We start from the raw sequence: 17526 nt of genomic DNA on the forward strand, positions 1-17526 counted from the left end.
TGCATGTGCTAAAATAGATCAGAGTAATAGATCAAACAAAACCAGAAGGATATATGGCAAGTGTGGACAAGATGAAATCTCAAAGGGGAAAGCTGGGAACCTGCCCAACTTGGAGTCTCAAGTGACCATTCTGGGAACAAAATGGTACCTGTGAGGCTCCAGCTGGAAGTGCTGGAACCATCTGAGCCCAAAATCGAACCCGCTTAAAGCCAGAGTGGGAACCACACACCACTTTGGCACCCTTCTGGGCCCAGAATGGAACCCACTTAAAGCCAGAGTGGGAACCACACATCATTTTGGGACCCATCTGGGTCCAGAATGGACCCCGGTAAAGCCAGAATGGGACCACTAACGCCACTTGGGGACCCATCTGGGACCAGAATGGAACCCGCTTAAAGCCAGAGTGGGATCATTAATACCACTTGGGGACCCATCTGGGACCATTCAACTGCAAATGGAACCACTTGGGGACCATTCGGGAACCAGTCCTGATTTCTGCCTGAGTGTGAAGGTATCTTCAAGTTGGGAGACAAGCTTGAAGAGTGTTTCTGAACAGTTGCGTAGGCCACCCATGTTGGATTCTTTCATGTAGGATGACGGATGGTCTGTGCTCTGTTCGTTTTTGCACGCTGCTTTTTCTTCACACTGGCGTTAGATGCTTTCTCAAGGTCCACCATTCCACGAAACAGTGCACAGCCGACGATAAAATAAAGCACTTCAAAGACGCGACAGCATCGTTATCCCACCCTCTCATACGTCACGCACGAAAGAACTCCGCCCGGGGACTAGCCAGAGCGCACAGAAACTAGCATACATCCGTGGAGCAGCGCGCCTGGTGGCCGTCTTCCGCAAAAGGCCCGCTCCGTCGGGAAGGAGGCTGAAGGAGGCCGCTCCTCACACCAGACAACATTCATCTAGCCACCATAGTATGTCTGACTGGCCGTATAACTCGACTGCAAAGTCTCCGTCCTTCAGCTGTTTCAGAACTGCCATCTACTATGGTGCCACATACGATACTAGTCAAAGACGCAAACTCATTAACATCACGAAAATCACCTAAGCAACTTCTGCGACCAAAACCTCCCGGACGTCTCTAACGGAAAGAGCCCCCACCCATCATTTTTTAAGAAGTATAGGCGCGCTCCAACTGCCACGTGGCACATGGAAGGCGGCGTGTCTATTTTGGTATAGGCTAGGAACCTACGATAGTCCATAAACGTTGCGATTGGCGTCCGCGGGTGCTCATGACGAATCACGGTGTGTTACCTAAACCACACTATACAACACTATGCGAGAAACCCACATTGCACACTCCAGGTCTGGCATAGTGGCGGGCATCCTTAGCAGTGGCGTAGCCAGACCTCCAAGGTAGGGGGGGCTCTATACGAAAACCCGCCCGACTCCCTCCCCCCCGCTGATCCTGGGTGCGACAACACACAATACTTGTGTACACCGCAGCATGCGGTTGAAAGAAAAACGAAAATAATTGATTTGGAGATTCACAATACGATTACGCTGTGATGTCCAATGACGTGGTGTCATGAGATTGGAAGGATTTTGAAAAGCTCATACTTTAGAAACCATTCAACACTCTTAAAAATGAACTTCACCGCATAGCACGCTCCTAGCCTACCGTCATCTCGAATGATATCGTTATCTGTCCCGATTTGTTGAAAACAGGAGGCGTACGCCTTTTCTGTGACAATTATGAACAGCATAAGTGTCACAGAAAAGGCGTACGCCTCCCGTTTTCGACAAATCACGGCAGATAACGATATCATTCCAGATGATGGTTGGCTAGGAGCGTGCTATACGGTCAAGTTCATTTTTAAGAGTGAAGTGTGCTGCTTAGATAGACGCCATGAACTGTAAGAACTTTCGCGATCGTCACACTGGTCCCCCCCCCCATATATTATTTTCTCCTCGGATTTGCACGATTTGCGTGGGTCGGTCAGTGGCAGGTAGGGGGGGCTCGGGCCCCCCCTAGCCCCCCCGTGGCTACGCCACTGATCCTTAGACCCCGAAGGGAACCGGCCCTCTCGTCACAATCCTGCCCGTCACAGGAAAACTGGTCACAGCGGCCCTCTCGTACAAGGCCTTTCGTCCCCGGAACACTCGTCAAGGGTGGCGGTTCGCCACCGGAACACTGGTTGCAAGGTTGACCCCGTTTAAGAGGGAATGCACATGAGCTTGTTTTACACAAACGGATTAGTCATTACACAAGTCGCGCGTACGCTAGTAATGAATTACGCTGTTATTTGTAAATTTCCAAGTGAGGTTAGGTTGGTTAGGCTAACGGACGGCGAAGCCGTTGGTTAGATTGGTGCGTCATGGCAGAAGTCTTGCGGCAGGCGAGACGACTGTCGCTGCACCAGCTGCATTTCCGTCTAAGCCTCGTTCCTCGTGCTAGATCTGAGCGCGTCCAATGTTGAATATGTGTTCCAGGGGCACGGAGAATATGGATGTAACGACAACTCAGCGTGGGGCTCCGTCGCTAATATACCAGAGATTTACCTATGCAGTTAGTAGAAACTGCAGTTCTGGTATTTATTGGGTATGTCGGGATCGTACTATCTGCAAGGTAAAGATAACTACTGACGAGTCCTAGTGTTGTACTGGCCCTAACCTGGGCTCACACTCACGCTGGAGATCCAATTGAGACCAACCTACTTAAAGTCTCATGTTGTATAGGCCCGTGCAAGCTCAATAAAACCGCAGTTGTCGTTTGTTATCTTTAAACCGTGTCGTGGCATACGGTGCATTAAATCATTCATAGGAATAAACAAAAGTAAATTTGTAGTTCTACAGTCAAAATCCACGCCGTGACACGAGTGTTCATTGTGACGATTATTCCGGCGTGACGACAGTTCTTGGTACGAGATGCCCTGTGACGAGTTGGCCTAATCCTTTAATCCCCAAGTGTGTCATTCCGGCCAAGATTTCATTACGGCCGAAGGTAGTCTCATTTCGACCGGAGATGTTTCATAACGGCCGAAAGTAAAAAAGAAGCATCCACCATATTAGCAATCGCTGTGTTGTATGCTTCCCAAAGTGTCTCCGAGGCGGGTGTGCCCCTACAGCCTGTGTCACAGACAATGGTTCATGGACACAACACTGCGACAGGGTTTCATGGATCCCTCGTGAACAATGTTTTTATTCCCATACTGTGTCATACGATATTTGTATCGGTTATGCCATTTTCTCTCGGTATTCGAGCACATCCTACTCATTGGTTCTGTGAGCAAACTGTTTGTGTGTGCTCTGAAAAGGTTACTCCACAAGGGCATGCACCAGGAGCCACATGACCTATGACCATTGATCTTTTCCCCTACACAATTCACGTCCACCTGAAATTGAAAAAAAAAAGTACATAAGGTGCTGTACAAAACGACATATGCCCTTGTTTGATGATTACCATAAGACATATGTTGTCAACCAGACATTTTTTTATATATTCAAGAAAGAAGGAATTATGGGAATATTATTAGGAAGAAATAAATTATGGACAACAATGACAATTACGTCATAATGATGCAGTTGCATAGCCAGAAAAATGTTTCGGGAGGTGATGTGATGTGATACTAAAAAAAAAAAAAAAAAAGACGAGGGGGTATTTCAGGAGGTGTTGTATGAGACCGTTACATGGGGTGGAGGAGTCCTCCTCGTTCATTTTTGGGGGGCACTACATTAGTGCCTATGCCACTGCACAGATGTCACAATGTTGTAAGCGTGTGTCACCCTGGGCATTCAGAATTACTCTAAGCTACAATATGTAAATTCAGAATACGTTTATCAGAAAGAAATTATGTAAGCAGCAGATGTTACCGGCAGGCTTCATGCTGAAACGTGTGTGCGCAAAACACTTCCGCCGTGGTGGGCGACGTCGTTGGTTTAATCATACACGCAGGAGAATTGTGGGCACATGGAGCAGCGGCAGCAACCTGAAAACGATACATTTCCTCGTTATGTATGAGTAATCCAAAATACACCGACATACCTCCCCACATGTTTGGTTTTGTCGTTTGTAGGAAGCGCTAGTAGGGGAACAGCACTTGGTTGGTCACATGTAAGCCACAACGCGAGAGGTGCCGATATCCCGATTACGCGATCAAAAATAAGTCTAGAACCATGCACACTTCCTCATGCAAATACATATCAGCCTCGCCAGACACCATACCCACGTACCCACGTACAGTGTAATGTGAAATGATGTGTAGGAATGTAAAAGATGCCAACATACCTGTAATCCAGTGTCTCATAAGTTTTTCTGGCAGCTACCATGAAGTGGAATGCACGATTCACAAGTTTCGTTTCGCCATTCTCATTGTTGCGCATTTCGCAAACGTCATGGCATCCCACGTGACCCCCTTTTTCATCAGTGAAAATTACTCGCGTCATGGACACATATGTTCATCTCAGCGCTAATCACGTTTGGCATGCTATAGGAGGAGAGGGGATCAATACGCTTCCTTTCGTGTTTTGATATCTTGTTGTTTTTCTACTCTCACTTCGGATGGTGTCTAGCAACGTTGGGTATCTCGTTTCTTGTGCATTTGCGGTTTACGACGTGTTTATCGATTTTTGGTGCTGTAATGTACAAATTAGCGGACTTAGTGCTGTTTATTTTCCGTCGTCGTCTTTCGAGCAGCGCGTGATGTTGTTCCAGGGAAAATTGAGTCGAATGAATCGTCGCAGTCCCAACGTATATCGCGCAGTGTTGACCAAGGCCAAGCCAACCAATAATTCTGGTGAGTTATGCTTTCGTAGACTGTTTTGCTTAGCTGTGCTAGCTATCCACACATAGTCGCATTCTCATACGAGTAAGTTGACTGAATCAAAACAGCCGAAGTGCCTGTAATAGATGTTGCTCGTTAGTAAATCTGCGCCGTTTGTAGTTTGTTGCGCGTTTAGGAACAACAAATTTATTCGAAGTTAAGACGTTAAGATACCGATAACGCGTCACCGTATAGCAGTATTTATTGTGATGTGTTAATTTGTCGCCCTGCAAACGTCCCGAAATGGAAACATCGCGGGGCCGCTCCGTGAGACTGTCCTTCAACGAACGACGGCCAACCTATTCACAAGGCAAAAGAATGTACGCGATGGACCCAAATTTTGGGTTACGAGCAAGGACGGGGCCTTGAACACCCTTTAAAAGCGTTGGCCTCCGATGGACAGTGAGGAGTGCCAGGGGAAACTCTGCCAGTGAATCTAGCGGTGTGGAATCAACGAGCGAGTGCCCGGACTCCGAGACGTGAACTGCAACCATCGGCCAAGATGGAACGGAACCCCGCCGACCAATGAGCTACCCAGCCGGAGTGACTAAGCCAGCGCACCGATCTAGAAAAGGGATCCTCCCGAGGTCAAGTGGACGCCGTAGCCGCCTAGAACTGGGTCGTCGGGTCACCGCAATTGTGTAATTGTAAGCTCAGACATTTTGTCGTTTCTGTTGACGCCGCAGCTGTAGAGTTAAATGTGTTATGTAAATTAAAGGAATGTTTTCTAACTGCACCCAAGTCTCTGGTGTGTTTCCACCCAGCGTGGACCCTTTGCCAGTCAATGCGATCGTCACATTATCATTGTGAGCCATATTTCATTTGTTAAATTTTGACGTCATATTTGTTCAAAAATAAAAGTACAAGTCGGCGTACTTGAATTGATCTCCTTCAATTGCTTACGGCGAACATCTGCAAATATTGTGCTTATGTGCCTTCACGCACCGTACTAGGCGCAAAAGCATATCTGATAAGAATAAATATTTCAAGAGGAAGTAATTTAAATACATTGTTATTTATAGCTATTTTTCCATTCCATTCGTGTTATGTGGCTACATGAATGATTCCGGAAAAGAATAACAACAACAACATGGCTAATGGGATGTTGCTGCCCAGGGAGTCCTGGCCGAAGAGGTGAGCTGTTGAGATTACAAATGTATCATACGGTTCTGTTGTAAAGTGAGAAATTGTGAAGTAGTGCACAAATGTTAATTCGTATACTACTTTCATAAAAAAGGAAACGAGACAAGGAAAGTCATGCATGCATCATTTCATGAATTGTAATGTACTATTTCATGACTATTTCATATTCACATGTTTCCATTAAGTGAATGAGCTAATGAAACTAAATTCATTTCATCGTCATGCTTTGTGTTTACCTGGAAGTCACATATTTAAGGCTTGTCATTTTTTGTGTGTCTAGAATGGGATGTATGTTAGCCTTGTATAAAATAACGGACACATATCAACACGTATGCAGCTTGTGCACATTAAAACGAGCCATGTAGAGTCAAATGCCTGTTTTTTAATATTGTAGCCTATTCACGGTTGCTATTTGCTTCTTGCAGGTTTACTCATTCCAGAAGCAAGAATTGTACCATTGTAAGGCGAATGGGAATAAACGGACGTCGACTGAGATAGGTGTTCTTTATTGGCCAGTTACTGTAGGATGACTTCAAAAAACGTCACAACAAAGCGAACATTCATCCAGCTGCCCACAGGAGCTAACTCCACATAGTAGCATGATTCACAGCAACATCAACACTACCTTGTGCGCGTGCACATTACGCAACATGCTGTATTTGTGCTGTGGTACGATAACATACTGTTTGTATCCCAATATGTGCATATATAAAATAAGGGCCAGAAGAGCATACTGCATGGCTTATACCCAGCTGAATCCATACCTGACTGCAGCATTTCATATCAGTGCAGGTTACAATACAGATTTTGACTTTTGGCCGTTATGAGACATCTTCGGCCGTAATGAGACTAGGCCGTATTGAGACTTTGGCCGTAATGAGACGCGTGGGGATTAAAGAATTATTGGCCGTAGTAAGACATCGGCCGTAATGAGATACAATCGTCGGCATCATCCCCCCCCCCCCCCACTCGCCGCCGCGGGGCGTTACGGGAGGATGCGACGTTGGGGAGACGAGCGGTCTGTCGTTCTACTGCATGGAATGAGGAAACGTTGGGCATCGGATCTCCACGGTGTGATAGTACCTTTCTCACTTCCCAACGGGCCAACCCCAAAAGTTATGTTTTGAAAACCATTTTTAAATGGTCTATTAAACACACAGGTAAAAAAAAAACGAAGGGCAATTCAGTTAGAAAAAGGGGTATATTGGGGTAACCTTACGTGAACACAACCACCTGTAGGGTACACATCAAGGGGCTGTTTCCCGGTACTGTATCCATTCAATTACTATGTGGAAACTTGAGCTCGGAAGTGATACGCTTGTCAAAGGCGCGCATGCCATGAATAGCAGAATAGGAAGAAGCATCACTGAGAATGGAAGGAATGGTACGTCATGTGACTTGTAACATTTCGTCTTGAAGTTCAGGACACGCGCACATACTGCAGATAATACCACCCACACTCCGTTTTTCTGCTTTCTTCGCGCTGCATTTGAAAGGTACCCTTTGTAAGAAGTCACTTGTGATGAGAGTTTTGTTGAATGTCTCCAGTTCGAACGATTGTCATTGAATAGTAATTTCCCTACGTCAACCAAAGAGTCTGCAAGAGTATTCGCCTTTGTAGGAGGACTTTCTAATCTGAATAATGCATTTCTGATGCGCCGTGACATTCGACTTGAACGTGGCTTGTATAATGAATTGTGTCTATCTTTTCTGTCGTGCCGCAACGTTTGCTTCCCCTTTCCTTGGGGAAATTGAATATATATTTCCACGTGGCGGTGACGCGCTTATAGTGTTGTACACGCTACCGAAGCGAAGCAACGGGATATCGCAACCGGCTACTCCACTCAAAAGTAGTACACTAAACAGTTTTTGTAGACCGTTGATAGCGTCACCGTGAAATTACCGTACCTACCGGAAATGTTGAAAGCGTGCATGACTCAGAGTCTCATCCTTCGGTTGGGTGCGGTAGACACGGTACTTCGAAAGCCACTTTATCAACGGTCACTAACTATTACTAATGCCGCCATACATACTAAAATGTAACGTGCTACCGCTATACAATTCAAATCGTCATCGTATCATCGTATGCGGTATCGCCTTTGCGTACGTAAAGGATAGCGTCCTGCGTTCTGCGCACACGCAAAACATAGAGAGAGCTTCGCGCATTGCGGAGGGAGAACGACGACGCTATCCCTTACGTAAGCAAAGGCGATAACGTACGATGCACTAAAGCTATCTAATAATGCAAATACTTTTCCCTTATTTTCCCGCTAGCTACCCTCGCCATTCAGACATGTCGTTGACCAGTCATAACTATACAATCGCTACAATCTAGATTTGTTCAATTAACCAGCATGCAGCATAAAATGCACCACAACCTGCAACCAATGGCGTTTCCGACCTTCACATGATTTACGTCATTTTGCGCACAGCGCAATAGTTTTTAAAGGCTGCTGTTCTGCGAGAACAGTTTTGTGTTCGAAATATCTGCAATCCCCAACTCCCCATTGAAGCTTTTCCCTTTATTTACTGCCACCGTATTTACTTTGATTCTCCTTGTGTCAACCACGACTAAATATATCGCGCATTATTAAAAAATTGGCACATTTATTTAAAGACACTGTGGTACTCTTTCTCTTTATGAGGGACTTAACCAACTGCGGGTACGTAAGACACTGCAATTTCTATCAGGTGGAATGTAACAAACATCAACGCTAACCTACACAAGCGGACAAACACGACAATTACATCCATTCATGTCATACAACTAAAGACAATCGTCAAAGACTCCCACGTCGTCCCCACCCGCAGACTTACATATCACATGTAGAGCAATAATTCCACAATAATTCCAAATTCTAAATGGGTTAATAAATTGCGCGTTTCGAAACGACTGTTTTCGCAATTTTTCCCGACTATTGCCTTTGTAATAACGAATGTTGTTGCAATGGAATGGGGTAAACGCGACATGGGCTTTGTTTATGGCAAAATATGCTGGGTTTACTCGGCAAATTTCGGAGTTCAACCCAGAAAATTCAAATTCTTGCGACTTAAAATTGATAAAAGTGCTCGGGAGCCATGGCAACACCCCTTCCGAGATATAATTTTAGTAGTTTTTTGGTGGGTTTTTTACACGTTATGAGAACAACCCCGTATAAAAGGTCTCCACGCGTCAGAAAGAACACCCGTTTCAATGCCTAGCGCCAGGACTAGCTCAAGTTGTGCTTGGCCTGCCCCGAGACGACCAATAACTGTACCTCACGTGGACGCGTTGCACCATTGCTAACAGTAGACAAGCGTTTAATTAGACGCACGAGTCATGCAGCCCGATATCTGAAGTGCATCTGCAAAGACAGGTGTGGCCTCCACACGGATGTCAATGACATTGATACGTCTTTTAGTAGCACTATCACCCTGATGCTTTATCTTGATCTTGCGTCAATAAAGGATACTTAATGCATTTACAGGTTTTGGTGATGCACTCATGTCTTTAATAGCGTTGAACTTCCCCAACTTTTGAGCACCAGGGTCCTAACACGAGGATACTGAACATAAACTTCAGACACGAAGAACAAGCGGTTGAGAAAGATCACCAGATGTGTGTGTTTTGTTTTCGTGCATTTGACTCTGGGGAGCGACCTCTGACTCTGACTCTGGGAGTGAGCAATCTGAGAAAAATTATGCCGAGAAATTCGTTCTGTTTGTTCCTGACAATACTCACTTTCGGAATGAAATTTACACGATTCAGGAAGGAGTTCCCTGATTCGATCGTTACTCCATTTCTAGGAGTGCGCACAGCACCATTTATAGGAGCCATGGTCAGTACAGCTTAGTCACGCCGGTACCTCAGGAGGGAATAGGCTGTGCCTCTTTTGTCATGCCCGGCGTCGGGAACTTGGCGCCCCCATTGCCCGGCAGCAGCCGCAGTATAGCCCCCTCCTGCACTTACGGTTGGGTCGCCGCAGGAGGGAGACCCCCACGTATAGCTGTGCGTGGCTTTCCCGTGTCTGGGGAAAGGGGGATCCTGGTGGTTGAGTGGACCCGGAGGTTGCTTAGGACCCTTCGGGGCCCCTCCGGAAAAGCAACACACCGCTTTGGCCCCTGCTTCCCATAGTCGGGTGGTCCTGGAAGGCCCGGCCAGGACTATTCAGCTAGTCGCCACCTCACTTTTCATCACTTTTCTTTCTTCTCCTCTCCATCTATCCTTCCTCCCTTTCAGCTTCTCTGGCGGCAAGGGTCAACCTTGGGCAGTCTTTTCACTCTCCAGAAGCTGCACTTGGGTATAGTGCAGGCGTACCTGCTACTGCGTAAAACGCGGTCCCCTGGTTGGGCTCTGTGGTGGGTGGCAGGACCCTTGCATCGAATAGTTTTCTCCCTCTTATGGCTTCCTCTCCTTTAAAACACCGAGATCGGGATCGGAAACGGTTCCGCACAGAGTACCAGCAAATTGATTTGAATATCTCAGCACCCGAGCCATGGTTTACAAAGTTTCTCGTGGTCCACTCTAATGACGACACAAGACCACTGTCAAAGATGTCTCCTTTCGTAGTAGCGAAAGCACTCGAACAGCTCGCCGGTAAAGAATATAATGCAAAGAAACTGGGCTCTGGAGATATCCAAGTCCACGTTCAAAAGCGAGAACAAAGCAGTGCACTTTTTTCACTCACAAGCATCAATGGGATTTCTGTCACTGTAAGTTCACACCGTAGTTTGAACATTGTTAAAGGAGTAATTTCTGAGAGCGACCTTCTTGACTGTTCAGAATCAGAACTCCAAGAAGGCCTACAACAGCATGGCGTAGTAGCTGTAAAACGAATCCTCATGCGTAGGGATGGGAAAGAAATCCCAACAAAGCATGCCATTCTTTCTTTCAAGCTCCACAAGCTACCAGGAACAATCAAAGCTGGTTACCTCAGTTGCAATGTGAGGGCTTATATCCCAAATCCGAGGCGCTGTTACAAGTGCCAGCGGTTTGGCCACGGTTATCAGGTGTGCCGTGGGCAGCCCGTCTGTGCTAAGTGCGCCGGCAAAGACCATTCATCGGAGTCGTGCAACAATGACTTTCAGTGTGCCAATTGCAACGATAACCACCCTGTTTACTCCAGATCATGTCCTTGTTGGAATGAGGAGAAACAGATCCTCAAACTGAAAACGGAGCAAAATATCACGTACAACGCAACAAAGGCACAATTGGCGTTCCAGAAGAAAGGAACCTTCCCTGATGTGGTGCGCAGGGGAGTGGCACCACTCAGAGTATCGGTGGAGACCCAGACCTCTGGGGCTCCCCTCCACACTCCCCAACACAAAGAGAGGGACACTGAGGGTTCTCCCCCAGTGGCCTCTCAGACGAACAGCCAGGGAGATGCAATGTTAACCTCAGAGGAGGCTGTTGCATCCCCCTCCGTTTGGGACGGGATTGCCATGGGCCTGTCTCAAAACAAGAGTCAGAGCATGGATCTCGATGACGACGACTGCTGCTCTCAGAAGCCTTCTTCGAGTCTACCAAGTTTTTCCATGGGCAAGGAACAGAGAGGGAAAAAAGCTGGCCGAGGACGAGGAGGAAAAGCTAAGGAATAACAACAAAGGGTTCCTCCACCGAGAATACAAGCTCCTTAATCCCTGCGCATTCATGGACAGTTGTTCCACAAGGTCTTTACGTCTTAGAGTAGTCGTTCAGTCCATATCCTTTTTCCTTTTCTATACATTTCTTATGAGTTCCCAGAGCATTATTCAGTGGAACTGCCGGGGTTTGCTGAAAAATCTTGATGACGTCCATGATTTAGCAGACAAACATCATGCTGTCTGTTTCTGTCTCCAAGAAACAAATTTGATTCCAGACACCCCTTTCCACCTCCGACGGTGGAACATTAATCGTAAGGACCGAACGGACACGGCATGTGCTTCCGGAGGTGTGGCCATTCTCACGGCCAGAACACTTCCCACGAGAGATGTTCCACTTTCCACAAATCTTGAGGCCATTGCTGTACAGATCTGCACTGACCGTGTAATGACGGTATGCTCTTTATACCTACCGCCATCAGTCAGGGTCGAACAGAGACAGCTTGAGGATCTTATTAATCTTCGCCTTTTCTAGTACTGGGAGATTTCAATGCGCATAATTTGCTCTGGGATTGTTCCAAAGTTGACACCCGAGGTAAAATGTTTGAGAAATTATTTGCATCCTTGCCAATCTGCCTGCTCAATGCAGGAAACGCTACTCATGTTAATGCTGCTTCGCAGTCCTTTTCAGCCATTGATATTTCGCTGTGCAGTCCATCTGTATTTCAGGACATTTCATGGACAGTGGACGAAAACCCCTATCGTAGCGATCACTTCCCTGTCGTTTTACAGATCAATCGACCATCAGGTGCTATTAGAACCCGACCACCTCGTTGGAAGATACAGTTAGCAGACTGGAACCTCTTTAAACAAGAAGCCACACTTTCTATAGAGTCCCTCCTTGGGCTGAACATTAATGACGCAAGTAACTATGTAACAGACATTCTTGTAAAAGCAGCAACCAAGTCCATTCCACAGTCATCAGGTCAACTGCCCAGGCGTTGTAAGCCTTGGTGGTCGGAGGACTGTGGAAATACACGAAAAGAGCAGTGGTCGGCTTCACAAAGAGCTCGTGCGACGGAATCTGTCGTAACTCCGTCGTACGGGAAAGTTACGACGAAGTGTAGATTCACGAAGGGCGCGCGTCGCAAAATCTTCGCAGCTTACGGCGGAATCCTGCGAGCGCTCCCGAGCAGTCTCACGAAGAAAGATGGCGGCGTTATTTGGCAGCGGTGGATTTGGAGACGGCAAACAAAGACTCCGTAATACGCGCCAACGCATTGCACTTTGCCACAGAACCTTCGAGACCATCCCCGAAGTGACATTGAGGCACTTTTTTGCTTTGTAACCTTCAACAAATGCTTCAACTTTGTGCTCCGTAAAATCGGGTCGCAGGGATTTTTCAAGCATCCCCTACACCCCGCTAAGACACCCCGCTAAGACACCCCTCCAAATTGTCTGCAAGAAACGCAAAAGAAGCCATAAAAGCTGCAAAACTGAGTGCCACACACCGCTTACAAAACACCCTCACCCACCCCGTCCCCGAGACGAACATACTGGGAATATACCGAGACCGAGAATAAATAAATAAGAGTAAGTAATAAATAAATAAATAAGACCGAGAGCACGTGCAGTAACAAAACATTTGGGAACGAACAACTTCGTCTTCTTCTAATGGGACGACTCTTATTGGTGCGATTACAAATTTTCGTCATCGTTACCATAGCGAAAACATAGTCTCGCACCCCTTGGCTGTTTCTCTCGGAGGTGCACGTGACAGGAAGTGAGCAACTTCCTCTTCCTCGTCAAAGTGGGTACCCTCTCCACCACGATAGCTTTGTGAATCGCGCTTAGGACGCCGTCGTACGCCCGTTGCAGGCTACGACGTCTTAGCTTTTGTTGAATTCCATGTTGAATGGATCTTATGTTGAATTCCAATGGCAGAGTGGGAGCAAGTGGCAGGCTCCGCAGTGGAGCGGCTTGATCAGTCCTAGAGCAAGTGATCCGAATCTGCGACTGGAACACTTCCGCACAACTTGGAGTTTAGCCCTGGGTAATCTCCCTTCGTGGATGGCGGCCAGAGACGGAGGAAGAAGAAGAAGAGTATGCTCATGTTCCATTATATTTATTATGCCATGTTTCGCAACATCAAGGTCCTCCTAATCTCCTAACGTTGCCCTGGTAATGTCTGACTTATCGCTTCCTTCATGAAACGTACGACGCGAAATACTAGTCACGGCGAAGACGCGTTGCGAAGCGGCCATGTTGGCGAAGTAGAGACAGGAAATAGGAAGCACGAGCGACAAATGGCACGTCACGTAGTGTTCCAGTTGAATCTGCCTATTTTGGCGGAGCAGTCTCGGTTGCTCCCTGGAGCGACCTTGGCTCGAATGCCGCTCCAAAGCTGCCATTGGAATACTCCAGAACTGTTCCCAATCTGCCAATCAAACAGACTTGCTCTCGGCGGAGCAACAAAACTTGCTCCGGAGGCGCTCCGAATCTGCCATTGGAATTCAACATTAGCATTTGTGAATCCGACCCCAGAACCGTGCTTGGGGCAGGTTCCGGCGGTATCCAACCCCAGCAAATCTACTGGCGTTTAAGAGAGCTCGAGCAAAAGCTAGGTGGACACGCCGACAAGCAAAGAGTGAATCGTGGAAGGGTTTTGTCTCCTCCTTGAATAACAATACCCCAACTAAGGTTGTGTGGGATCGACTAAAAAAAATAAAGGGCAGTTACACAAGGTTCTCTGTTCCCCTCTTGGAGAGGAATGGTACGGTTTGCCAAACTTTAGAAGAACAGGCAGATGTGTTGGGCGAACACTTCCAGAGTGTTTCTTCCTCCTCTCACTACACCAGGGATTTCTTAAAAGTCAAAGATGTTGCTGAGAAATTCAAAATTGCATATGTCACCAATGACAGCCATGCTTTTAATAAACCATTTTGTATGATGGAGCAGCTGCGTGCTCTGTCGTCTCCAAAACAAACCGCACCTGAGCCAGATCGAACCACGTACAGCATGTTGCAGCACTTATCAAAAATATCACTAGAAGGTCTTCAGCACTTTTTCAACTCAGTTTGGAATCAGGGTGAACTCCCATCTCGTTGGAAAGTGGCGACAGTCGTTCCACTTTTGAAGCCAGGGAAAGATCCTTTCAATGCATGTAGCTACAGGCCTATAGCCCTTACAAGTTGTTTAGGCAAAACCTTCGAGCGCATGGTTAACTAACGCCTGATGTACTTCCTCGAAGAAAATGGATGTCTCGATAGGTATCAGTGCGGATTTAGAGCCGCCCACTCAACCACTGATCATCTGCTGCGGCTGGAAACTATCAGGGAGGCGTTTGCCAGAAAACAGCATTGTATTTCCATATTTTTCGATCTCCAAAAAGCGTACGATACAGCATGGCGATATGGTATCGTTCGCGACTTGTACAATTTCGGTGTACGCGGTCGTATGCTCCGCTGCATCGCAAATTTTCTGCAGGACAGAACTTTTAGAGTCCAGTTGGGCACATCACTCTCACGTTCTTTTATTCGAGAGAACGGTGTCCCACAGGGTTTCGTTCTGAGTGTCACACTCTTCACAGTCAAAATGAACTCTATTGTCCACGCTATTCCGCCATCCGTCATGTACTCACTATACGTTGACGATGTTCAGGTATCTTGTTCGTCTACAAGCATTTCCAGATGTGAGAGACAACTCCAGCTCTGTGTGAACAAATTAGCAAAATGGTAATCTGAGAATGGGTTTAACTTCTCACCTGAGAAAACGGTTTGCGTACCCTTCTCAAGAGTAAGGGGTATGTTTCCTGAGCCAGAACTTAAAATGAATGGCGAAGATATTACGGTCAAATCTGAGCATAAATTCCTGGGGATACTTTTTGACCACAAGCTCACTTTCAACCCTCACATCACGAACCTAAAAAGTAAATGTGGGAAATCGCTGAACATTCTCAAAATCTTGTCACATAGATCCTGGGGTGCAGACCGTGAGGTTCTGCGTCGCATCTACACATCTTGCATCCGTTCCAAGCTTGACTATGGATCTGTCGTGTACGGCTCTGCACGAAAGTCTGTTTTGAAAGCTCTAGACACTGTCCACCACCAGGGACTGCGACTGGTCTTGGGAGCGTTTCGCACATCGCCGGTCGAGAGTCTCTATGTGGTGAGCAACGAGTGGTCATTAGAAAGGCGGAGATTTTACCTTGCCTCCACATATGCACTAAAAGTACGAATTTATCCACAGCACCCAGCTTTCTCTTGTGTTACTCAGACACGCTGCAAACAGTTATTTCTTAACAAACCGTCATGTACACCTCCTTTCAACTTGCGAATCCTGCAGGAAATTGAAACACGCAGTTTTTCAGAGTACGATTCTACGCCTGTAGGAACTAGTGGGAGGATTGCTCCGTGGCAACCACCACCCGAACACAATACATCTTTATTGCAGTACAAGAAACACGAAACCCCCACAGCTGTACTCCTGCAAGTGTTTCTGTCTATAAAAGAAGGTTTTGGGGACCTTGTCGCATTTTACACAGATGGTTCCAGAACGGACACCGGTGTCTCATGTGCAGTGGTTACAGACATATCTTGTAGATCGCATCGATTGCCAAACACAGCTCCCATTTTCACAGCAGAAGTCTATGGCATAATCCTGGCACTTAATCATATACTACGACTTTCCATCAGGTCCTCAGTTGTGTACACTGATTCACTTAGTTGCCTGCAGGCCATATGTAGCCTGCAGCCACCAAAAAACCTGCTCGTTCTGCGAGCAAAACACCTGTCTTGCCGCATAATAAACAGAGGTCTTTCCTTGACACTTTGCTGGGTGCCCAGCCACGTCGGGTTACCCGGTAACGAGCTCGCGGACACAGCGGCTACCAACGCACTCCCAGGTGACATAACCCCCTTTGACGTACCAGCACAGGATCTGAGGTCTGCCTTGCGTAGAGCAATTAACTTAGAATGGCAACATGACTGGGACACACAGACAAATAATAAATTACACTTGATCAAGTGTAATGTAGGCAAGCCTGCAGGAGTTTTCAAAGAGAGGCTTTATGAAGTAGTCATGTCTCGTTTGCGTATCGGCCAGACATTTCTCACACATGGATTTTTAATTCTCCTGAACGACCCACCTCAGTGTGTGCACTGTGCTGAGCAGTTGTCTATCCTTCACATTCTCATCAGCTGCCCTCTCCAGGACATCATCGCCAAACTCATTTTTCTGAGTTCTACCGGTATAGAATTCCTCTTCACCCAGCCCTTTTGCTGGGCGAAGAGCCGCTTGTCAGTTTTAGCAGAGTTTACAAGTTTTTTAGGGACACTGGATACCTAAGAGATATCTGAATTCACATAAATTTTTTATGTTTGTATCAGTTTTAAATTGATCGTTTTCTTTTAACTGGGGAAGAGATCATGTCTCACAGTATTGGCGCATTATAGCCTTAGTTGCTCATGCGCCATAAAAACCCGAATCATCATCATCATCATCATCTTTTGTCATGTTCATGAGGGGGGGGGGGTCATGTAATGTCCAGTATTCCACATCTACAAATTCCATGTCTTGGCATACCTGTCGACGTTTACACAACGAAGAGTGAGCTGCTTACTGCAACGTCGTTATAACACCAGTGGCAGGCAGGCAACGTTTGAGACCAGTGTGTGGTGTCTGGGATCTATGAGAAAGGGTAGGGGAGAAAGGCGACGGGAAATACTGTGGCCGTACGTATGAGGAAGGTTTCTGGAGGTGCAGTGCTGGACAAAAGTTTGCGGAACACGCTCCGGTGCATTCTTTCCTCAGAATGACACGCTAGCAGCGAATGGGACCTATACGGACTTTCAGACATGTGCCTAGGTAACCCAGTCACCTGTTTACTAGTCCGTACGGCACCATTCGCTGCTAGCGTGTCACTCTGAGGAAGGAATACGCCGGAGCGTGTTCCGTAAACTCTTCTCCAGCACTGTACGTCTAGGTCTGGGTAGTCCCACGCAACTTACAGAAACCAGCTGCTTTCGTTAGGAGACTCGCTGCAGCACGG

The 17526-nt window shown here is 46.8% G+C and overlaps 1 long non-coding RNA gene across 2 annotated transcripts; it reads left to right on the plus strand.

Moving 5' to 3' along the window:
* Positions 1-4610: 4610 nt before the first annotated feature.
* Positions 4611-6413, plus strand: LOC135383699 (uncharacterized). 2 transcript variants are annotated; one of them, XR_010420011.1, is made up of 3 exons: positions 4611-5581; positions 5798-5909; positions 6344-6413. It is a non-coding gene; the product is annotated as an uncharacterized LOC135383699 (long non-coding RNA). The 2 variants fall into 2 exon arrangements; XR_010420010.1 differs by having other exon boundaries at positions 4611-5422.
* The last annotated feature ends 11113 nt before the right edge of the window (positions 6414-17526 follow it).

This window comes from Ornithodoros turicata, chromosome 2 (assembly GCF_037126465.1).
Source record: "Ornithodoros turicata isolate Travis chromosome 2, ASM3712646v1, whole genome shotgun sequence".
Lineage (NCBI taxonomy): Eukaryota > Metazoa > Arthropoda > Arachnida > Ixodida > Argasidae > Ornithodoros > Ornithodoros turicata.